This window comes from Macaca fascicularis, chromosome 9, assembly GCF_037993035.2.
Source record: "Macaca fascicularis isolate 582-1 chromosome 9, T2T-MFA8v1.1".
In the NCBI taxonomy this organism is placed as follows: domain Eukaryota; kingdom Metazoa; phylum Chordata; class Mammalia; order Primates; family Cercopithecidae; genus Macaca; species Macaca fascicularis.
In genome coordinates this window covers 55,823,338-55,848,411 of record NC_088383.1, presented here as the reverse complement: position 1 = coordinate 55,848,411, position 25,074 = coordinate 55,823,338, and the positions used below count along the sequence as shown (strand labels likewise).

General features: G+C 36.7%; 1 protein-coding gene and 1 pseudogene across 1 annotated transcript in view; one reads left to right on the top strand and one right to left on the bottom strand.

The window, feature by feature from the left end:
- Positions 1-25,074, top strand: part of LOC102120061 (glutamate dehydrogenase 1, mitochondrial-like) — a 516,922-nt gene that overhangs the window by 274,128 nt on the left and 217,720 nt on the right. The window lies entirely within an intron of this gene.
- Positions 3,373-25,074, bottom strand: part of LOC102139648 (BEN domain-containing protein 3 pseudogene) — a 32,295-nt pseudogene continuing 10,593 nt past the window's right edge.

Below are 25,074 nucleotides of genomic sequence, written 5' to 3'. Positions count from 1 at the left end.
TCATGTGTATGTGTTATGTATCTAAGACACATATGTAGGTAGGTTAAGTAGGTTAAATATTCAGTGGTGTTGGAAATGTGTTTTTAGGGGAATAAAGGTGAGTTTTTAGTATATTACAGAAGCATAGTGGGTTTTGGGTTTATTCTCAGGGTACTGGATAGTTATATGTTCTTATTTGAATGGTGTGTGTGTATGTGTGTGTGTGTGTGTGTGTATTTGTGTGCTGGGGGTGGTTCTGTGTATTTTGACGGTACTGTGAGATATTGTGAATGTGTGTACATACATTTGAAAAGGAAGGTAATGTTCTATGTTTTAATGCTTTGTGTGTTGGATTTGTGTGTATTCAGAGTAGAGGAGTTTTATCTATGCTCACGGTGTCTAGATGAGAATTTAGGTGTACATTTTTGGTGTGAAGAATTTGGAGGCAGAGAGATGGCTGGGTGTATTTGGGTGTTATAACTATATGTATATAACCTGAGGATATGGACAGAATATTTAGAGTTTTCAAGATGGAGGCTTGTGTATGTTTGTATTTGGGAGTACACGGCCATGTGCGTATTTGGATCTGTGAGTATATTGTGAGTGTGTTATGCAGGCATCTGCATGTTTGAGTTTGTGTAATCTGAAGAGTGTGAATTTATTCAGGAAATGTGGTGGCTGTGTGTCCATTGTAGAGCTGTGAGTGTGTGGTCTGTGCTTCTACCAGGGGAATATAGGATAATTTCCTCTTTTTTTTCTATTTTTATAACATTTTATGTAACTCATAAACAGTTTGTATCAAAATTCACACAAAGTTGCTAGAGAGCATACGATTTCCAAAAATGTCCTGGGTTTTTAATTACATTAAGGTTTTCTAAGGATGCACTCAAATCAATGGTAAAATGCAGACAATATGTGATATTTCATTATTTTTAGCAAAACTATTCTCACTACTTTGTCTCCTCACAGTATTAACTCTGATACCCACTTTGTACAGGATTTGCTAGTACTAGGATGTCACAAAACCATTAAGCTTGGATCTACAGAGGCAAATATTTCCAAACAGCAGTAATAGCCCCTTGGCCCCCACCCCCACTTCATATATCCATACAGTCTGTCTGCACAGTCAGGCAGGGCGCAAGCTCATGACCTCCACTTGGGAGTCTCAAGATCCCCTTTTGATTGGGCAAGAAGCAAACATTTGGGGGGAATGTTGGAAACTGAGGCCATCTTTACAGGAACCCACGTGGTCAGGCCAGCAACTACCAATTAAACGGCCAGTCCGCTCACCACTAAGTAGATCCCACTGGTTGGTTGATGATTGCTACTGATGTGGTCCTCCCTCCCCAACAACAAACAGAAAAGGAAGGTTTGGAGCCAACAATGAAGAGGGAGGGGCGCACTAGTACAAATGACACCAGACACGACTTTATTCCCTGTCAAACATTTGTCGTCATGTAGACACAGCCAAGGTGAACTGAAGCAGGGTGTGAACACTGTACATTCATGACTATCTTCATTCTTTAAAACCTTACTAACAGGGAAACCAATGAACTTACCACCTACTGTGACTCACTAGTTCACTCAACATCAAAACGTGTCTGTGCTAATTTTTTAGTCTGGGATACAAGACAAAAAAAAAATCCAAAAACACAAACAAGTAAAAACCAAAGAATTTAGATGGGGGAAGGAAAGGGATTGCCAGCAGATTTCATGGAACACATTAAATTTTGAAAAATCAGTATTTTGTAGTTCTATTGCTTCGTGCAAAAAGTTTAAAATTTAAAAAATGCCCACTGGAGCTACCCATATGGATGGAGAAGTGAGGACATTATATAGACAGGGCACAGGACCTGCAAGCGTTTCCTGACGACAGTCCAGAGGTACAGGAATAGTTCCCAGGATGTGTCAATTTCTCTTCACAGAAAGGGGCTGTAAGATTTGGGGGGGAAAAGCCCTACACGTGAAGGATGTTAAGAAAATCATTGAAATGTGGTTTCCAAAAACTGAGCATGCTCTAAGTTACAGACAGACATACTTAATTCTGAGAACTTGTTGAACTTCTCTGACATGGGTAGATGGGAATTTCAAAAAAGTTACTAATAAATGATTGTGCTTCTAAAGTTGCAGGGTCAACATTTCATCCTCTAGAAAGCAGGGCAATTCATGGCTTGGAGTCTTCTTGTTTACATCCTAGAAACCAGAACAAATTTCATGGGACCCCTCACCGCCAACAACCAGCAGGGAAGGTGGAGAGAGGGCCACAGCTGTCTTTGGTAGGGCGCCTGTGTGTGCCTGCTGTGTGCATGTGCTGGAGAGACTAAGCATAGAGAAGGGCCCAAGCGATGAGGGAAAGTGAGTCTCCTGGCTGCTCCAGTCCCTTCTTTCCAGGCACAAAGAAGTTGAACTTGTTTTTCATGTAGGCCCCGTTCATCTCACTTCAGCTTTTAGTAACAGTGTGTATGTGCATGAGTAGCTGTGTGTGACAGAGTAAGTCCCTGTGCCTTTCTAGATTTCAGTAATTCAGGTTTGCGGTTTCAAGAGAAATAATCTGTAAATGACACAAGAACAAATTTATAAGTTAGATTAGCAACTTTACGTTGCTTAAAATCTGATGTTATATTTTTTAAAATGCCCCTGGGTACAGGCAAAATTATATGGCCACTGGAACTGAAGTCCTTACCAGCTGTATGAGGAATATTCAGATTGTTTCTGTTATCTCTGCATTTTAAAGTAGCAAAATACTAAGCCATTAGGTTATTGAACCTGTAATATTCCCACAGGGGTTTTATGTCTACCCCTTGTGATTCAGTTAATTTTCCTGGACTCTGGTTAGACTGCTTCCTTTCCCTCTTAGGCATTTGGACCCCAAAGGTAGGTAGGTAAAAGTGTCATTTTTAAAGATTTTACCTGTTGGGGAATTTCCTGGTTGGTGCTCCTGGAAAGCGTGCAGCTGGCCTGCAGGAGTCTGACATTTCCAGTCAGTGGGGAGAGAAGACTTGTGTCTCCCAAAGCCAAGGGGTGGCCAGGTGTAGGACAGCAGAACTTTCTAGGGGGTCCAAGGGGAAAGTTCTGAGTGGACTCTGGGAAGGGACATGGGTGCCCTATCCGAGATGACCTGTGTCCTTCCAATGCCTGGTATCCCCAAGAGGCGCCCAGACATGGGCCCACGCTGGGGAACGAGGATGTGGTGCTGCCTGGAGGAGCTAACACTGGGGTTTGCGGAAGTCACTACACAGCTCCCAGAACCCAGAATCTCCAACAAGCAGCCATGTGTGGAGAGGGAATGGGGACAGTGGTAGGACACAGCTCAAATGAAGACACTGCAGACATGTTTCCATGGCTTTCTACATTCATATCATTATTATCGAGTGTTCTCCTCTACAGAGTGAGCACCACATTTTACCCACATGCCTGACGGACCGGCCAAGCTGGATGGAAGCCTTCCGAGGGACCGGAGCAGAAGGGAAATCTTACACATGGCCGCAAAGGACTTCACACTATTCCATCCCCTCTACTGCCATCCAAGAGGCCTCTTGACTCTTCCAGAATCAGATGTAAAAGACAAGATTGGTGAAAATCAGTATCCATGCCACCTGAAGCTATGATTAGCCATTGTACACGAACATGGCACTTTTATTTATTTATTTATTTGTTATTTTGAGATGGAGTTTTGCTCTTGTTGCCCAGGCTGGAGTGCAGTGGCGCTACGTCGGCTCACTGCAACCTCTGCCTTCCGAGTTCAAGTGATTCTCCTGTCAGCCTCCCGAGTAGGTGGGATTACAGGCACCTGCCACCACAGCTGGCTAATTTTTGCTTTTTTTTTTTTTTTTTTTTAAGTAGAAATGAGGTTTCACCATGTTAGCCAGGTTGGTCCTGAACTCCTGCCCTCAGGTAACCCACCTGCCTTGGTCTCCCAAAGTGCTGGGATTCCAGGCATGAGCCACCACACTTGGCCTGAAGACGGCGCTTTTAAAAAGATTTTTTTCTAAGTAAAATGGCCCCCAAAGAGCCCAGTGATTTTTTTTTTAAGGTTTTCTTTTTCATTAAAAAAAAAAATGGATAAAAATTGAAGCTGTAAAATACGGGAAGAGGAGCAAGAGAGCTGCTGAGTTTGCATTTGAAGTTGTGAGGGGCTGGGGAGGACACGACCAGGGAGAGAGGACCCCTACACACTAGTCCCGGCTCTCACAGCCTGTGCTTCCCACACTCAGGCTGCGCCGCCAGGAACACAGGACAGAAGTCGTAAGGACAAGAGACCAAACTCAAGGCTTCTTTCTTGTGGTTGGGTGTTCGCGTGTGTAAGTGCAGTCAGCCACACCCCACCGACATAACGTGCCTGTCTGTGGATGCCATAGGCATGCTCCCGAGCATTGCTCAGTCTCTGGTGACCCCGAGTCTCTGGGCAGGCCACGGGCCTTCACTTCTCCACTTTCTTGAGGATGTGGCATTTTTTCCTGTTAGGGCAGCGGCACCGCTCGTCGATGCTGGGGATACATTTGCAGTGCCCCATCTCCTCCACGGGGCAGACAGCTTCCCCGTTGTGGCAGATGAGCGGCAGCTGCATAGGGTCCCGCTGCTTCTTGTTGCAAGCCCGGAAATGGTTGTACTGCAGCCGGAGGTTCTCTGTGGTGGAGGAGCCCTGCGGCAAAGTTGCCCAGGGAGTGGCTGTGCTGCATGATCTCACGCAGCTCCTTGTCGGACAGCAGGTAGGGAGGTAGGGAGAGGGTACCGGAAGCTGGGCAAGGGACCACCACCTCATCCAAGGGAGTCTTGAAAAAGTCCTTGCTGCTCCTCTTGGGGGCAGCAGGGGAGCCTCAAACTCTTCCCCGAACCTCTCGGGGTTGATTGCATAGCTCCTCATGTCTCTGCACTCGGGGCCAGCACGTGGACCTTGCACTGCTGCTGGTAGGAGGGCCTCTGCTCGTGTCCTGGCACGGGTTGTCCATGAACTCCAGGGTCCAGACGTGGTCATTTTTGGTGCAGAGGTAGAGCAGGTGCACGTAGTGGCATATGAGCTTTATGCAGGACGGGTTCAGCTGCTCTTGCCCAGGGAGCCGCAGCAGCTGTACTGCTTGTGCAGGTTCTCATGGGTGAAGAGCTTGGGGAACAGGGACACCAGCAGGTGAGAGGCGAAGTTGCCAATGGACAGGCTGCTCTGGTAGATACTGCGAAGATGCTCCTTGCTGAGCAGGCAGTCGGTGCCGGGCACCTCCAAGTTGGGCTGGAGGATCTCCAATTTGTCCAAGTCGATAGGTACCAGCCATATCTTCTTGGATTGGCACCGCTGGCCCTGGAAGCTATCCTCCACCCTGATTACTGAGATGTCATTGGGCAGGCTGGAGGAGTCATAGCAGTCGACACGTGGGGGGCTTGCCTTTGCTGCCTGCGTGCAGCCCCAGGCCCTGGAGCTTGTCGTTGATGCGCTGGGTGCACTATTGCAGCCAGGCCTCCTCCTCCTGCATGTGGGGGAAGTAGACCTCTGTGTTGTTGCAGATGATCTGCAGCCTCTGCGGATCCAGCTCCTGCTTACCGCTGTCCCCGTAGCAGCTGTCCTGCTCGCCCAGCTTGCGATGGTCGAAGAGCTCAGAGAAGAGCCAGTGAAGGAGGAAGACAGCAAACTCGCCGGGTGAAGAGGCTTCATCCAGGAACTCAGTGAGGTCCTACATGTCCACCACATGGTCTGAGGTGATGCTGCTGCTCCAGTCCAGAGACAGGCCGTCCTCGTCATCTCTGAGGTCCACTGCTCAGCCTCAAAGAAGCTGGCAGGCTGTCCACCGGGCTGGCTTTTCTCCATCTCCCGCTGGGCCCGGAAGCGGTTGAAGAAGTTTTTCAGCTGGGGCAGGCACTCGGCCTGTCACACAGCCATGTCCTTCACCGAGGGGTAGTAGTCCTCCATGTAGTTGTGGATGAGCTGCAGGTGCAATGACTCCAGCTTACACTTGGCCTCAAAGCTGCAGACACTGCAGCCTCAGGAGAAGTTGACTGTGGCTGAAGAGCCTGGGGAAGAGCTGCACCAGCGGGCTGCAGGCCAGGACCCCGCCTGACAGGCTCTGGTCCATGATCTGCTTGAGCTCCGTGGCCTGTGAGCTGCTCTGGAGTGGTGGGGGTCGGCTGGAATTTGGCCACCATCTCAGTGGGGTTCACCTTCAGGGAGAGCAGGTCCACTTTGCTGTGCAGCTGAGACCTGTTGGACATGATGGTGTTGAGCATGTAGAACATCTTCTGGATCAGGAAGTAGATGTTAGGGTGACTGTTGGTGGCCGCCCCAGTGCTGCCACCATCCCACTTCTGTGGCTCATTCAAGAGCCTAAGCAGCAAGGGGCCGTTGCTGGCATTTGCCTTCTGGAAGAGCTCATAAGTGTTTAGCAGGTCCCCTGAGGGAGGCTTCTTCTCCATGACCTGTGTGAGATGCCATGCAGAGGCTTCTTGTAGTAAGGGGTGGTGGCATGGTTGTAGCGCTCCTCCTTGCCTGGCCACACAGAGCCCGAGCTCCTGCCTTGCTGGCCTGCTCTCCATTGCCTCGGCAGGGCGAGCTATTCTCGGGTTCCACATGCCTGCTAGCAGCGCCTCTGGGATCAGCTGCCTCCTCTCCACGCTGGGGATGGAGTCTGGCGGGCCACTGCTGACCGGCCGAGTCCTGGAGGGCAGTGAAGACACTGTCCAGAGGGTGCTTCTCAGAAGTCCTGGAATTTACGGAGCAGCCTAGAGCAGCATCTTTGGCCTCTGTGTCCACTCACACTTCTTAGAAGTTCTTCTACATCAATTTTTTCTGGAGATGGTTCTGACTGTGTCACCCAGGCTGGAGTGCAGTGGTTGATCAGAGCTCACTGCATCCTTGACCTCTCAGACTTAAAATAGCCTGGCTACTCAGGAGTAGCTGGGACTACAGGCCAGAGCCACCATGCCTGGCTAAATGTTTAAATTTTTTTGGTAGAGGCAGAGGTCTCTCACTGTGTTGCCCGGACAAGTCTCAAATTCTCGGACTCAGGTGGTCCTCCCACTTTGGCCTTCCAAAGTGCTGGGATTAATGGCGTGAGCCACCGTACCTGGCCATATTTTATTTTTCTAAAAAATTCATTTGTAGAGTTTAAAAAGTATCTTTTGATCAAGAGTTCTTACTGTATTTATGTTAGCAAATTTCATTTCCCATTCCGTTGCTTGCCTTTTCACTCTTAGTGAGTTATTTTATGATTACAAATCCTTATTTTTTATGTTACTTTATTACTATTTATTAACCTATTTATCTTTATCTTATTTATTAGCCTTCAGTGGTTAGTTTTTGAGTCTTTTTAAAAAAAATCTTAAGGTCATGGAAGTGTCCTCTATATTACTTTTTAAAAGCTGTACTGTTTCATGTAACACATTGGCTTCTATATGAAATAATTTTTGTGTCTGTTGTGAGGTTGGATGTTAATAATCATTTTTCTCTGTATGGATGTATGAAAGACAGCACAATTTATTGAAATGAATCTTTTCCTCACTGTACTGAAGCACTATTTTTTCACAAATCAGCTAAATATATTGTGTGGTTCTCTTTATGAGCTCTCTATTCTGTTTCATTGAAATATCTATACTTGTACCTTTTCCATAATGTCATAATTGATACACATTCATAAAAACTTAAATAGTGGAAGTCTTCACATTATATTTTTTCTTCAAAGTTATCTATACACGGCATTTTAATTTGCATTTTATAGTCCGTTTTTCAGTTGCCACCAAATATAATGCAGACATATGCTATTACTAATCACAGTATTGTGATTTTCAGTGTATTACAAATATAGATTTATTTAAAATACTGAATCTTTCTTCTAATACCAGGAATTACATAGGAACGTGGTACATCTTTATTTCTGTTGAATGTCTTTAATTTCTCTCAATAAAATTTCACAATTTTCAGTAAAGGGATTGCATATGATATATTTTATATTAGGAATTCAATGTTTCTTCCTAGAAACATTTCAGATTTTTAATATTTTATTTGATTTAGACTCACTACATTTGGAAAGCCTTAATTATAGTTTCATTTTTAGAGCTACTTAGATTTGCTATTTATTCTTGTGTCACTACTAACGATTTTCTAGAAATGTATCTATTTCATCAAATTATTTCAAAATTTTTGATAAAGTTACTTATTACATTCTCTTTCTCTCTCATGACTATAGAATCTATAATGATTTCCTTGTTATTCATGATATTTAGAATTTGTAGATACTCTTTTTTTTAATTTCATGCATAGTCATGGTATATTTTTATCAATCTTTTCAAAGTAACTTTGGCTTTTGCTGATTTCATTTATTTTATGATTATTTCCTTTTCTCCTGCTTCTTATGTATCTTCTCTTTTTCTAATTCTTTGGATTTAATTAGACATCACATTTTAAATTTTTGAGATTGATGATTAGATTATTAATTTTCAAGCTTTAATTTTTAAACATATTTATGTAACCATATACATTTATCTCCAAGCTGAGATTTGCCTAAGCCTCCCAACTTTTAACAAGCAGTATTTTTACTTTCATTTTTATTAAATTCAAAATATATTTTAATGTTCACTGCAATTACTTTTTTGATCCATGAATAACTTAGAAATATGATGTTTAATTTCCAAACATTTGTTCACTTCCAAAGTCTTGCTACAGATTTCCAGCTTAATAACATTGTTGTATGAAAAACACTATCAAGGATTTCTAATTTTTGGTATTTATTGATTCTTGTTTTGGGCCTAACCTCAGCCTATATCTGCCTATCTTTATCTATCTATCTATCTATCTATCTATCTATCTGTCTATCTGTCTGTCTGTCTATCATCTATCTACCTATCTATCATCTGTCTACCTAGATAGACAGAGATATCTGTAGATAGCTATGGTAAATTTTGAAGCATGTTCCAAATATATTATAATAAATTGTATGTTTTGCTATTTTTGGGTGCAGTTTTTATGTCAAAATATTTAATCCTACTGCTTTAAATTTCTGTGTTATTGATATTTTGTATCCTTTTTGCTATCAGTTATCGAAAAAGGCATATTAAAGTCTTTATGATTGAAGATGTGGCTATTGCTCCTTTTAGTGCTATAAAAATTGTAAATGTGTGTTAACTGTGTGTGAGTGAAAATACATACACAAGTTTGACAACTTCCTCAATAATTGATTATTTTATATGAATAATGGATACATCTTCCTTTCAGGTAATAATTTCTGCCTTAAAATCTCTTTTGTCTTATATTAACATAGCTAAACAAATTTTCACTTGGCTTGTGTTTGATTACCTTTTATATACATATATGAAAGATTTTTAAATTAAGATGGTTCTATAGATAGTAGAAGATATACAGATAGAAGATAGTAGATATCTTCTACAGGTATAGCTATACATATCTATATACATATATAGATATATTTATATCTATATATCTATATCTATATACAAATGTATATATGCAGATATCTCTATATGTACATCTACATATATATCTACATACTGATATATGTATCTATTTGTGTATATGATATCTATATACATGTAGACAGATAAAGATAGATATGCATGTATATGCATATATACAGATATCTATGTGTATACATATATACATGTAGATATATACATACCTATATACATGTAGAAATACAGATATAGATGTAAATATATCTATATGTGTATAGAGATATGTGTAGACGTATATAGATATATACATATATAGATAGGTCTATATAGAAAACCAACTATATCTAGAGAGAGATAGCTATCACTAGATATCTCTACCTATCTAAATACATTATTTATCTGTCTAATCCATCTATAAAACTATCTTAAAACCATCCTAATTTAAAAATCAAGATTCATCTTAATTTAAAAATCTTAATTTAAAAGTTAAGAAACCTCTTTATTTTGTGGTTCATATATACCATGGAATAGTAGGCAGCCATAAAAAAGAGTGAGATCAAGTCCTTTGCAGGAACATAGATGGAGCTGGATGGAGGCCTTCATCCTTAGCACACTAATGCAGGAACAGAAAACCAAATACTTCATATTCTCATTTACAAGTGGGAGCTAAATTATGAGAACACATGAACACATAGAGGGAAAGAGATCCTGGGGCCTCTGGCAGGGTAGAGGGTGGGAGGAAGCAGAAGATCAGGAAAAGCAATTAATGGATACTAGGCTTAATTAATGGGTACTGAATGGTGAAATAATCTGCACAACAAAACCCTGTGACACTAGTTTACTTATATAACCTACATGTGTGCCACTGATCTGAAAATAAGTTAAAAAATTATAAAAAATATGTAAATAAAAATCTTTAACCAACACAAGATGGTTCATCCCAAGCTTCACATCTTAAGAAGCTACACAGGAGGCTGAGGCAGGAGAATCACTTGAACCTGGCAGGCGGGGGTTGCAGTGAAGCGAGATCGTGCCATTGCACTCCAGCCCAGGAGACAGTGTGACTCAGTCTCAAAAAAAAAAGAAGCAACTTTGCTGCTTAAATTGAGTGTAATACCCATTTACATTTAATGTGGTGAATGAAAAATTTGGTTTTCATTTGCCACCCTACAATTGAATTTTTAATTCCTCCACATATTCTATTTGCCTTTCTCAACAATTATTTTATAGATAAGAGGACTTACAGAAAGCAAATATATGACTCAATATTCGAATAAAAGTGCTTGAAATAATTTATATTGAGCACTTTATCCTTCTTTCTTAAAAATCTTAAGCTATACACATTACATAGCCAGGCACTGATGAGAACCTAGTACTAGATAACCTTTTCAAAGGCATGGATAGAATGCTTTCCAGGTATGGATTGTTTCCATACTCCCCTTCCATACATTTTAAAGCCATTGCATCAAAAATACGGAATTTTGTAGAGAAGAGTGAGTTTATATCCTTTAATATTTTCTCATGTTAGAAATGCAGTCTTGGAATGATATAAACTCTGTAAACAGACTATCACGCTACATTTATAGAGAATTATATCAGGGTGTCTATTTTTAAGACAAGAATACAAATTATGGCCGGGCGCGGTGGCTCAAGCCTGTAATCCCAGCACTTTGGGAGGCCGAGGCGGGTGGATCACGAGGTCAGGAGATCGAGACTATCCTGGCTAACATGGTGAAACCCCGTCTCTACTAAAAATACAAAAAACTAGCCGGGCGTGGTGGCGGGCGCCTGTAGTCTCAGCTACTTGGGAGGCTGAGGCGGGAGAATGGCGTGAACCCGGGAGGCGGAGCTTGCAGTGAGCCGAGATCACGCCACTGCACTCCAGCCTGGGAGACACAGCGAGACTCCGTCTCAAAAAAAAAAAAAAAGAGAGAATACAAATTATGTTTTTTCTAATAATAGAAATGGATAAGCAGAATTCTGGCTTCTAATAATGAGAACATACTCTCCCTTAGTTTGAAATAAGTTAGATAATTTAACTTTCTCATGTTATCTTGAAGTTAATACATCGTTCGTATTGAATGTATCAGTGCACTACATGAAGCGGTACATTTGGTACCATCCCTTTTATCCTCCACATAAAATGATTCAGTGTTTTAATACACTTCTTTCCACATCCTGCAGTTTTGCATAGCAAAAGAAGCATGCACTTTGAGGAAAATGTACCTTTTAATTTTTTGTATTTTAAATATTATGGGTACAAAATATTTGTATAGAATTATGGAGTACATGTGATGTTTCAACACCTCCTTTTTGATCCCAGATCTTCCCTGAAGGTTTGTCCAATTTGTATTGCATTATTTATGTTTGAAAAGGAGTAATGATGTTCAGTATATACTGTTATAAAATCACTGATTCCAAGGATGTAAAGTATCTGATACTTACTATGTCCAAGTATGATTTTTAAGCAAATGTTCCGAACAATACATAAATAATAACATGGAATAAAATAAATTCATATAACTGTATGATAATAATTTTACCTAAATTTAAAAGTGTTATGTGCAAACAGATGGTATACAACACTTAGCATTTAATAATGCAGTTAAGTCCAATTGAATATATTGTTTGATTTATTTCCACAATCTTTGACACATGTATTGTAGATCCTAACATCAAAAACCATAAGTAGCCTGCATAATGCCTTTTTTATTCTCTGCAATGTTTTTAATATAAATATATAAAAGAACATCTTAAATTATTTAAATAAGTCAATTATTTTATATGCAGATTTAGTATTAGAATATATATCTTCTTTTGCACAATAAACTTTTTTAAGTGTCAGAAATTATATAATTATAAAGTGACTTTTGTTCACATAGTAGTTAGTTGTACATACCCACGAGATACTCGAAAAATATTTTTGTCAACATTGGATGCATTTTTCTCTTATGGACTCTTAAAAATGTTAACAAGCCAACACGTGAATGTACTGAAGTATTTTTTCATCATCTTTTCTAGTGTTGATATTGAGTTGATTTTTATAAAGTCATTAGAGTGACAATTCAACAAATATTTTCTGTGGCATAACAAATGTCATTAACTTGCTAGTCTGTCATGCTGTTGCAAAGCTAAAACCACATTCATTAGTGTTTTTCGTTGTTGCTGTAGTGGTGGTTTGTTTTGTTACATGAAGGGGCCCACTTCTTGTATTAAATTATTTATTCTTTCTGAGAATGTTCTATCAGAATGTAATAAAACCTTTAAAAGACGATTTAAAAATGTATTCCCATAGGTGGGAACTGAACAATGAAAACATTTGGACACAGGGTGGGGCACATCACACACCAGGGCCTGTCATGGGGTTGGGGGAGAGGGGAAGGATAGCATTAGGAGAAATACCTAATGTAAATGACGACTTAATGGGTGCAGCAAACCAAGTCGGCACATGTATACCTACGTAACAAACCTGCATGTTGTGCACATGTACCCTAGAACTTAAAAGTATAATAAAAATATATATATATATTTCTACTGAACACAGTGTCTGTATATTAGATGACCTAGGACTGGTAGGGGGCTCTAATCCAGGGGATTGTTGATAAACTCAGACAACATCTATAATTTTTACATCGTTACTCTTAAAGTCGTGTCATTGATTGTCTCAATATTGGAAAATAACATGTCAATATTCAGTGTATCAATAAACTGGAGGAAAAAATGGGCCAATATCCCATTCAGTTAAAGACATTAAAAAGAATGTGTATGTATTAGTTCTGCTCACATCTTAAATGTTCATCATGTTGTCACCAAGCCAGATAGAACCATATACTGGGGAATGTAATGTTTATCTGAGAAACCAAATGTCTAAATACAAATTTTAATAGTATGAAGTAAGAGGAAATAAATATGGGGAATTTTCTAGTCTTCTCTATTACATATAAATTGCAAGATTTGGCTACTTTAAACAATATCAATATTTACTAATTTTTCATCAATTCAAATATCATATTGTAGAGAGCAATTTAATCAAATTCGATAACAGTCCTAAATATAAAATTTAACTGTACATCTTCCAGAAGCCAAAAAATGAGAAATTATTTGTGGCTTTTGGCTAGACAAAGATTGCTTAGATTTGGCCCAAAAGAACAACCTAGAGAACAAACAGAAAAAACAATTATAACAACAAGAAATATGACTTCATAAAAACAAAAAATTCTATATTTCTACCCTATATGCCTCAAACTAGGAATATACATTTACCAATTATATCTGATAAAGAATGTGTATCTAGAATATGTAAACTCAATTATAAGGAAAATTGCAGACCAATAATAAAAAATAAGGAAAAGAATATATTTGAACACATACTTTGCCAGAGGAAATTCAGAGACCGCAGGTAATCACATCAAAAGATGTTCAATATCTTTAGCCATTGGAGAAATACAAATTAAATGAGATGCCATTCCACACCTACTAGAGTAAGTACAATTAAAAATGCTCATCTTGTGTGCTGGTGATGATTTAGAACAACCGTAACTCGCAAATACTGATGGTAGGAAAGTAAAATGATACAGGCATTCTGGGAAAAAAAAATGGACTGTTTCTTACAAAGTTAAATAGACACCCACCATTTTACCTACTTATTCCACTTGCTCTTTAAGCAGAAAACATTATGGCACATATACATACAAGAATGTGTTTACAAGTGTCCATGGCAAACTTATTTATAATAACACTAAACTGTAGACAACCCCAAGTTTATCAGTGGGTGAATAAATAAACCAAACACGGTGTACTCATAACACGAGATACAACTTCACACACACACACACACGCGCAAAACCAGACTTTCAACAAACAGTGATGGAACAATTGAACATCCACATCCAAAAAAAGAATCTAGACACTGTGTTTACACAATATACAAGAATGGATAATAGATTTAAATATAAAACTGTGAGGCTATAGAAGAATGTTATAGGCTGAATTTCATAAAAATTAAAACTTTTGCTGTAAGAAAGACATAGTTAATATTGAAAAAAACAAGCCAAGACTGGGAGACAATATTTACAAAACATGTATCCAGTAAAGAACTGCTATGAGCACTCCACAGAACTCTTAAAACTCAAAAAGAAAAAAATAAAGATGACTAATCCAGTTAAAAAATGGGCAGGAGATGTGAACAGACATTTGACCGAGGAAAATATATTGATGGCAAATAAGCAAATGAAATACGCTCAACATCATATATTATTAAAGAATTGCTCATTCGAACGAGATACCACCGCATGCCTACTAAAATGGCTAAAATCCAAAACACTGACAACACTAAATTGTGTTGAAGATAAAGAGCAAGGGAAACTCTCATTTATTGCTTATGCGAATGCAAAATGGCACAGCCACGTTAGAAGATAGCTTTGCAGTTTCTTACAAAGTTAAATGTAGTCTTACCACATGGACCAGTAACTTCACTCCTATCCAAATGAGTCAAAACTATTTCTACACAAAAATGTCACATGACTCCTTAGGAGTCATGTGTCAAGTAGCCAAATCTTGCAATTTATATGTAATAGAGAAGACTAGAAAATCCCCCGTATTTATTCCCTCTTACTTCATACTACTAAAACTTCTCTCATAACAAAATTTGGTAGCTACCAGTTGCCCGCAACAGGTGAGTAATGGTTCAATAAACTGGCATATCTATAAAATGGGATATTCAGTGATAAAAAATAAGCTATCAAGCCATACAAAACACGTAAGAGCCTAGAATGCATATAACTTAGTGTAAGAAACTAATCTGAAGAGGCTGTATACTGTATAATTCCAATGATATAACATTCTTAAAAAAGGGAAAAACTGTAAAAAGATCAGAATTTCCAGGAGTCTCCAAGGGAAGGGATGAATAACTCAGGCACAGAAATGTTTAAGAAAGTAAAATTATTCTTATAATATTGTAGTAGTGGATACCTGACATTTGTCCAGACGCATGAAATGTATAATGACAAGAGTGAACCCTAATATAAAACTAATGTATGGACTTTCATTTATAATAATATGTCAATGTTGATGCATCAGTTATAACAAATGTACCACACTAATGCAAGATATTAATCATAAAGAATATGGAGGGTAGAAGAAAGTGTATGGAAATTCTCTCTGCTTTGTTAGTTTTTACTATAAACCTAAAATTGTTCTAAAAATAAAGTCTATTAATTAAAAAAAGAAAGAAGTGTTGTTACCAGTATCAGCACAGGCAAAAGTCAGAGTAGTTATGTTGAGTGCAAAAGACAGACAAAAAAGAATAGATTTTGTGTGAGTCCATTTACATAAAATTCTACCAGTGTAAACCATTCTGTAGTATCAGAAATAGATTAGTAGTTGCATGGAGATTGAGTAGGGAAGAGGGGAAGAAGCCATTACTAAAGACACAGAGTAACTTTGGGGAAGTGAATATGTTCATGATCTTGATTGCCATGGTGTTTTCTTCTGTACCAATATGCCAAAACTTTAAAAATACACTGGATATGTTCAGTTTATGTCAATTACACTTCAATGGAAAACATTTTAAAGTATTATGTATCTTGATTTTATGTTTATGCAGAGATATTATTCTACATCTGCCACATATACCTTCTGGCATAGTGTAAAGATATACAAACATAGTATATAAATATGGTATTTATAATATTCTTATTCATATGCAAAATATAGTTTACATTTAACTTTTTAACTTTTCTTCTATTTTTATTCTGTGTCCTCCAGACATTAACATTGAGAACTTTATATACAATTACATATTTAAAAATTAGTCATGTCTAGTATAATACAAAATTTCAGCAATGTAACATGAGAGGAACAAAATATAAATGAAGCTGCCTTACATAGATTCATTTTTCTCATTAAAACATTTCATAGCATAATGCACTTATTCAAAAGTATTAACATACATATTCAAGTGCACCATGAAGAACAGAATCAAGAAATGGATACCATATTGATACTCACTAAATCCTATGTTAAAATATATTGAATAATTTGTAGTTTTTCACAAGTAACTCAGTCATGTCACGTATTAATAACGTATATATTTATTTTAGGAACTCCTTTTAGGTAACTATTAGTTATATAGTTTTATGCTGAGTTTTATGAGAAATACAACAAGCATATCATTTTATGTCAGGAATAGAGAGTATATTTGTCCCTAGGTCATTTTCTATAGCTGTCAAAATGTTTCCACATCTTTTAAAACTCAAGAAAATGAGGAAGAAATAGAAATATTCCTAGGTTGTTTTTATATCTTTAGTTTTTTCAATTCTTAATTATATTAATTCTTCCCAATGGCTTATTTAAAAATGGGTCTTCAATTGTCTTACATTAAAATTCAATGGGGTCTCATTACCTGTAAGAAGGTTTTATTTCACACAACGTATTTTTCTGTTATATAAAAGGAAAATAAAGCTGTGGGCTAAAAGAAATAGCTTCTTAAAAATTTTCCCTATTGGGAAGTAGTTGAATATACACTTTGCTGTATTCAGGTAAAACATATTAGAGTATGATTTTATTTACAATAAAAATGAAATAAGGCTGTGTTACATTGGCAAGCTGTAATGGGAAATGTATTTGTCACCCTAGGCAAACTGAAAAGGCAGGTATATTGAATTCAGTAATGCTGAATAATTAAGCCTTCACTTATAACACTTATATTAGAGAATTCAACTTAATAAGTCATTTTCCAAGTGTTTGTTAATGTATCAAAAGGATTTATACATTTCACAAAGGGGGGGACTCAAGCTAAGCTAAAGATTTATAAACACAACCAATTCACTAGAGAAATAATTTTAAGCTTGTTTTTCTTGTTTTTCCAAACCTAATTCTTTCATGGAAAAAAATAAAGGCAATATTATAAAATAGATGAAAGTGCAGGGTAATTACCTTAAGTGCCATTGAGAAACCTAGAGCTCACCTGATCACTATATATATATATATATATATATATATATATATATATATATTTTTAGATGGGGTCTTGTTCTGCCTCCCAGGCTTGAGTGCAGTGGCGCGATCTCAGCTCACTGCAAGCTCCGCCTCCCGGGTTCACGCCATTCTCCTGCCTCAGCCTCAGCCTCCCTAGTAGCTGGAACTACAGGCGCCCGCCGCCACGCCCGGCTAATTTTTTGTATTTTTTGTATTTATTTTATTTTATTTTTTTAGTATAGACGGGGTTTCACTGTGTTAGCCAGGATGGTCTGGATCTCCTGACCTCGTGATCCGACCGCTTCGGCCTCCCAAAGTGCTGGGATTACAGGGGTGAGCCGCCTCGCCCGACCAATCCACAATATTTGATAATCCATGGCACCCTGGTTTACTTCCACAGTTCCTTTAAAGATTGAACAGCTGTCTGAATGCCACAATCTTACTATACTATGTTTTGTAAGGAAACCTGCCCACTCAAGAACATCTGTGAGAGCCAACCCTTTCAGCAGGTTAGGACTCTTGCTTCCATGTATGATGCAAGCCCATCTGGTCCAGTGGATTGGACAATGAATGAACGCTTGATTTAGGTGGAAGTTATCCATTTATTGGTTGGAAATCAATAAGCCTCTTTCACTTAAGAATTCTAATTGAGATGAAGAATATAATAATGATGCATACTGAAAGAGCAAAGCCATATGGCCTCCATAATGTTATAAAGAATAATATTATTGACCCACAGGCAAGCAATGGAGATACAAAGAGTACAAGAATAAGAAAACAAATGTTGCCCTGGAGTGAGAGAAATTGATAAAAAGGCGCTGCCTTGATGTTGGACAGGTTCTTAGTTCTATGTTTAGCCTTTATTTTCTGCCCTTGGATTCTACACTGTATACTTCCAAGTTTATTTACAAAATGGTTTTAACTACAGAAAGAAGCAAGTGTACCATTATGTCATTTTTGACATATTTTGGGATAAATAAAGTAAAAACTATTTGTTTTCTGTTTTTTGTTTTTTTTTTTTTTTTTTTTTTTTTTTTTTTTTTTTTTTTTTTGAGATGGAGTTTCGCTCTTGTTGCCCAGGCTGGAGTGCAATGGTGCGATACTGGCTCACTGTGACCTCCATCTTCCGGGTTCAAGCAATTCTCCTGACTCAACCTCCCGAGTAGCTGTGATTACAGGCGTGTGCCACCACGCCCAGCTAATTTTTGTATTTTTAATAGAGGTGGGGTTTCACCTTGTTGGCCAGGTTGGTCTCGAACTCCAGACCTCAGGTGATCCACCCACCTCGGCCTCCCAAAATGCTTGGATTACAGGCGTGAGCCACTGTGCCTGGCCATAAAGAGTATTAAGAGAGTTTTTCAGAGTAGTTTCTGAGTTACATGTAAAAACAAGATAAAAAAATTTACAGCTCTGCAGCTTTCAAAATTAAGCAGTCAAATTTCTGTGTGGCTGAGAACTTCTAGCAGTCTCCTCTGTTAGAATTTGCCATGCCCAAAATGTCCCATGCTATACAGTTAAATGGTTAATCTTTGAGTAATATTCAGTTTGAAACTTTTTCCTCTTGAGGGGAAAACATGCTTAGCGTTTCATTATAAAATTATCCAAGCTTTCCTCTCATTTCTGTGTTCAAAATCAATGCATAAGTTAAAGCATCTTAAGTCTTCCTTCTAAGTAATTTATATATTTGCCCTACGATTTCAACTAGTCCTAATCTCAGAGGATCACTTCATCGGAAAAGTTGTGCAAAAGTAAAATGAAATGGAGATTAACTATACTAAATTGTCATGTTGAGCTTCATAATAAATTTAGTTATAAAGATGTTATTCAAATTGGAATTAACTGCAAATTTCCTAGGTATGTAAATGAAAGTGGAGTGAAATTACTGTATAAACCTAGAGTTATGACCATCAAAATACATGATATAGCAATAAAATAATTTAACGTTGACTTAGGGAGTCATAAATCAGATATTTATTCAACGAACTGTGATTTTTAATTATAACATAAGAATTATAAGTTAGTATTTAAAAGTAATTGTTTCTTAATAAATAATGAGTTCACAAAAATAATAGTTGAAAACTAAAATTATATGGGATGGTTATATTGTGAAAATTTACATTAAAAATTAAAATAATAAAAAAATCACCTTTGGAACCTACTTTTATTTAAAATATCAGGAGTCCAGAAAATTGCAAGTTTTCTTGATCTACATAATCATTTTTACAGGAAATTTTAATTCCAAGCCATTGCAAAGATTTATTATTTTCTTAACAAACATAGTATTAAGTATCAAACAGCGTCTGTGAAAGTACAATAGAATACAAACATATATTAGAGGTATTGTTTTCTGCATTTTTGCATGAACAATAAGATTTTTAAAATTTTTGACTTATCTGTGGAAACATGATAGAGACAATTGTATGGTGCGATTTCAGGATTATTCATTTCCACACTTAGATGAGGTATTTTTTTCTTTTCTAGATAAACTGTAATTCCACTTTTTTAATACAGTACACACATATACATGCATATATATGTTTCTGTTAACAGTAATGAGATTTTAACAAATGATTTACCTGTCTTTCTGAAAAGTGTCTGTTAATGTCGTATGAGCCTATAAGGGAAGAAAGGGACTATATTACAAAGGAACAGAAATGATCCAGGAGAGTATGAATACAACTGGATTCTAAGAATACTGGGCTATTGTGTGTTGGGATATAGATTGGGATAAAAGAGTATACCCCTATCAGAGCACTGTCCATTTCACTATTGATATGGTACAAACACATGATAGGATGGTTCGTAGCATCAAGGAAAAAGTGATGGCCTCAGGTGAGGTTGCATCAAATTTCCCATGGAAGATGACAGAAGATGCACATGTCACTAAGAAAAATGTATGTAGAATAGTTAAAATCTACTCTCAATAATTTTTAAGTTATTTTAAATTATATACTACTGTTATTAACTATAGTGACTATTTTCATAGTCACTATAACTATAGTCACTATAGATCTATTACATAATGTACAATGGATCTCTGAAATTTATTTCTCCTGTCAACTGAAATGTTATTTCCTTTGACCAACATTGGGATAGCAACTTCTATCACAATTTAAAAATTATAATCACATAAAACAATATAATTTTATAACAAGGAAAAGGCATTTCTTGAAAGTTAATTCACAAAATTGAGTGAATGAATTGCTAAACAAAACAATGTCAAGAACCAAAACAACTCTAGATATCTCAGGCAGAATGAATTCAAAGAAAATGACTGCACATATTTCTTCTTAACATTAGATTCACAGTGGAATCACCTGGGGCAATTTTTTTAAAGAAATGAATGCCTACATATCATGTCCAGATTCTGATTTATTTGTTATTAGATATGGCCTGGACATCACTCTACTCCTGACGTCCCTGCTCAAGAATCAACTTCCGGGAAGAGAGACTGGGACTCACTAATTTTGGTGTCCGGGAAGAGAGGCTGGGACTCACTAATTTTGGTGCTATTCAGTTGAACTATGTCCTTACTGATTTTCCACCTGCTGGTTCTATTCATTATTCATAGAGAGATGTTAACATCTCCAATTATAATAGTGGATGTATCTGTCTGTTCTTGCAATTCTATCTGTTTTCACCTCATGTGTTTTGACAGCCTGTTACATGCAGACAATTAAGGATTGTTATGTTTACTTGGAAAATTAAACCTTTTGTTACTATGTAATACCCGTTTGTATCCCCCTATAATTGTTCTTTCTCTGAAGTCTTTTTGTTGGAAATTAATATATTAATCCAGCTTTCTTTTCATTAGTATTATCATGTTATATATTTTTCAAAGTTAACTCTCAAACTTGTTCACAATGCGCTTCTAGAAATTAATCAACTACATATGAAAGTTTTCTACTCCATTACTAACTCCTATGGGAGCTCCTGGGCTTTTGCTCCACTAAGCTACAATTCTTTGCATTTTCCCATCTCTCTAATTTAGTGGGGATTTAGGGTGGGGGCAGCAGTTTTTCTGTGACCTCAGTCCTCTAACAGATCTAAAATAAGTTGTTGATAGTCTGTTTGTACAGAGTGTTTCTTGTCGTAAGGATGGGAGTCATGACTTCCGAAGTTTCTTACATGTTCGAATAACTGACATTTTTTATTATTTGCTCACCCCCATGGTGGTAGAAGAATTCTATAATTTTTGAATCCACAAAACTAAAGTACTAGGAGAGGGAATTTTCACAGGAAAGATGGTTGCTACTGAAAAAGAAAAAAAAGAAAAAAAAGATAATGTCTTCTCTACTATCTCTGCTAGACTCTCTAAACTCTCTTCCTGTCCCTGGAGTCCAGACACACAAGCCTCCTTTCAGTTTTGAGTTTCACTATGCTTTTATCTTAAAGACTTTGCCTACTATGTCCTTTCTGCTGAGAAAGCACCTTATCCCCTTGATTACCTGGTTAACATCAAATATCAAATCATACTTCTTACTGAAGGCCAAGTACCACCTCTAGAAGAAATCTTCCCTAAGAACAGCCTACATACAGTTAATTGTATGAGCCCTTTTCTCATATCCTTCGAATACTCTTCCTTCACATGACTCTTCCTTCCAGCCTCTAGCCAGACAATATATGACAGGAAAACAGGGAGAACATGATTTTGCCATTCGCTCTTACCTTTGCCTAGCCCAGTGCCTGGCAAATAATAGATTCTCATTATACATATATTTTTGAATGAATCAATAAATCCAAGTAAAGTAATTGATGTTTTGGAATTATCTAAGACTGTTAAAATCAGTTAAATATAGTTAATGTGAAGCAAAAAACTGTAAACAAAATTAATGTAATATACATGCTGATGTTACTATTTTAGAAAAAAACACAATAATTTACAAATTCCTCAATAATTCAATTAATGTTTATGAGATTTGATTGAAGACAAATCTGTCACAGCAATCTGTGAATGCTTTGTTGTAAATAAAAGGTAATCTTTGTAATAAGCAAAAATAAATTAACATAACAAATGTCAATTTACAGATAGACAAAAAGTGATTGTTTGCTAGATGAAAAGAGGATTATTAATAGTTGGCATAAGAAATCAAAAATTAGTTTGACAATTAGTCATATGGAAATGTCAAATATTGACATTAATATAATAAAGAAAACAAGAGTTTCTGCAAATAACCTCCCATCCCTGATGTGAGTCTTTCATGTCATTCTATAATTCAACTTGTTCTTAATAACTCAGAAACAGGAAAGATAAGATCCATCATTTTGTTTTACTACCCAGATCCCTCCTGTAGCTGTCGTACAGAGTGTGATTTATGACTTGTAAATTGAGCTATGGAGCTTGACAAGTAAGTTTGATTTCATTTAATATTTTCTTTAAACCATCTTAGATCTTCTCTTTGACAAGTATTTCATCTATTAGTGTTCTCAAAATGTAAAATGGGTAACTTAATGAGAACAAAAGTTGTACCCTAAGATATATCTGCATTATCTACATATTTGAAATTAAATCTTAACATTTCAAATATACCCATTTGTAATAGAATCTAACAGTTTTTCGAAGGGGGGAGGGATAGCATTAGGAGATATACCTAATGTAAATGACCAGTTAATGAGTGCAGCACACCAACATGGCACATGTATATATATGTAACAAACCTGCACATTGTGCACATGTACCCTAGAATATAAAGTTTAATAAAAAAATAAAGTAACAAAAAACATGAAGAAAAAAGAATCTAACAGTTTTCCTCTTGAATTTTTTTAAACACCAGAAATTTTTAGTCCTAATAAATAATGTTTAGCTTCATAGTCACAAACCAAACAGAAAGCAAATTCATCAGAGTTTAGAATGGTTAAAACCAGCATAGCTGCAATATTTTTATTTTTTTAAAACAATTTTGTTTAATCAATCGGAGTTGACCATTATGTAATCCATAGACCTTGAAATAGCAGAGATATGTATGTCATAGTAAATAAAAATGTTATTAATTTTTCTGCTTATTATGTTCCAGAATCTGTACTAAGCATTTTAGAGGATTATTTACTTAATTCACACAATAATCCCTTGAGAAATATACTACAATTATTATCTTTAATTCACAGGTATTGAAAATGAGACACAAAGAGGTTAAGAATTTTGTCCAAGATCAGGCAGCTAGCGTGACTCAGCAAGGGCGTAATTAAGAAAAAATATGTATTTCCTATCTTACGGAAAATTTGGAAAAGCAAATATCTACATTCTCTTTTTAATTAAAAAAATCTATAAAATGTGAGTCTCTCTTAAAGCAGGGAATCAACTTTAATTAAATTGAAACAATACACAATCCTTTGTCGTTCAGACTCTATATTACTATCTCTGCTGACAGCAAAAGCTAAGAATAGAAAGTATTTCTGACCCAAGTTGGTAAATTATGAATCAACCTGCTAAATAATCAGAATAGACTAACAAGTGGAATTAAATGTGATTATTCTATATTACATATATAATATAAAAATTTCTTATTGTTATAATTTTACGAAGATTCTACCAGTTTCAACTAAAATATAACATTTTAAATCCAAGGTAATAAAAGAACTTGGCATGAGATTTTCATAGGAAATAGTGACCATTCGTATTATTTTTAATTAAGTGTAAATGAGATGTATTATTTCTGTATTTCATTTTCCTTCTAAAAGTTATTTTTAAAGTTTGAGTTTTTCTGAAGTTGATAGCTATTACTAACTCTTCTGGGCAAAGTTTTTTGAGATAGGTTAATTTATAAAATTAGGAAGAAACTAAAGTAGTTGCGAAAGTTTCTAAAAAAATAATAAAGTAGTTGTCTCTATGTTATAATAGAAAATGAGAATGTGAACGCAGATCATTTTGACCTTCAGAGTTTGTGTTTTCAGCAAATATTCCTGAATATTGATATATAAATTAGAATTCCCCAAAGGAAAACATTGAAAAACATTACAATTAACAAAATCATTAACTTATATACTTGTCCTTAGTATCAGGACAATCTCCCGTGGATTCAATAGAGCATCTGCAGTTTCATTGAACAAAGGTCTCTGCAATATAGACTCATGGTGTGAGCTTACTGGGTCACATTCTTTGTCCCTTCTTGGAGCTTTGGGAGGCATTTGTAAAAGAGCTGCTGTAGCAGAAGAACTGAGTTGCATCACCCTGAGGATTTAAGTTTCTATGGGAGAATCAAATTCACTTTAGCATAGGGATTTAGTAGGTTTCCCTAGCCTTTTTAATAAAATACTAATACAACATGAAAAATGCATACTTTGTCTTACAATAATCCAATTAAGACACTATTTTTGCATAGCAAAATTCTTTACTAAACACCATGTGCAAATCAAGTGAAGTTGCATTGGCAAGAGGTGATCATACTGCTCTCCTACCCTGCCTTTTCCTCCTACTCCAGCTGAAAATACTTGCTGCAAATATCCTTTTATAGGAGACTTTGACCCCAGGGTGTAGAAAAGGAAAGGAAAAGGTCACATATATATGTCTTGTCTATAACTTAAACCTAATGCCAGCACAAAAGCCTAAAAGGACAGATTTTTAGAGGGTGTTGGCAGGAAACTCTTTGCTCTGCTACCATCTGTTTTAAGCTGCTTTTATACAAGATTCATTTTTTCAGCTTCTACTCTACTACTATTAACTGCAAATGCAATCGGTTATATTGTACACGTCAACACATTGAACAGCATCTGAGTTATTATTGAAATGTT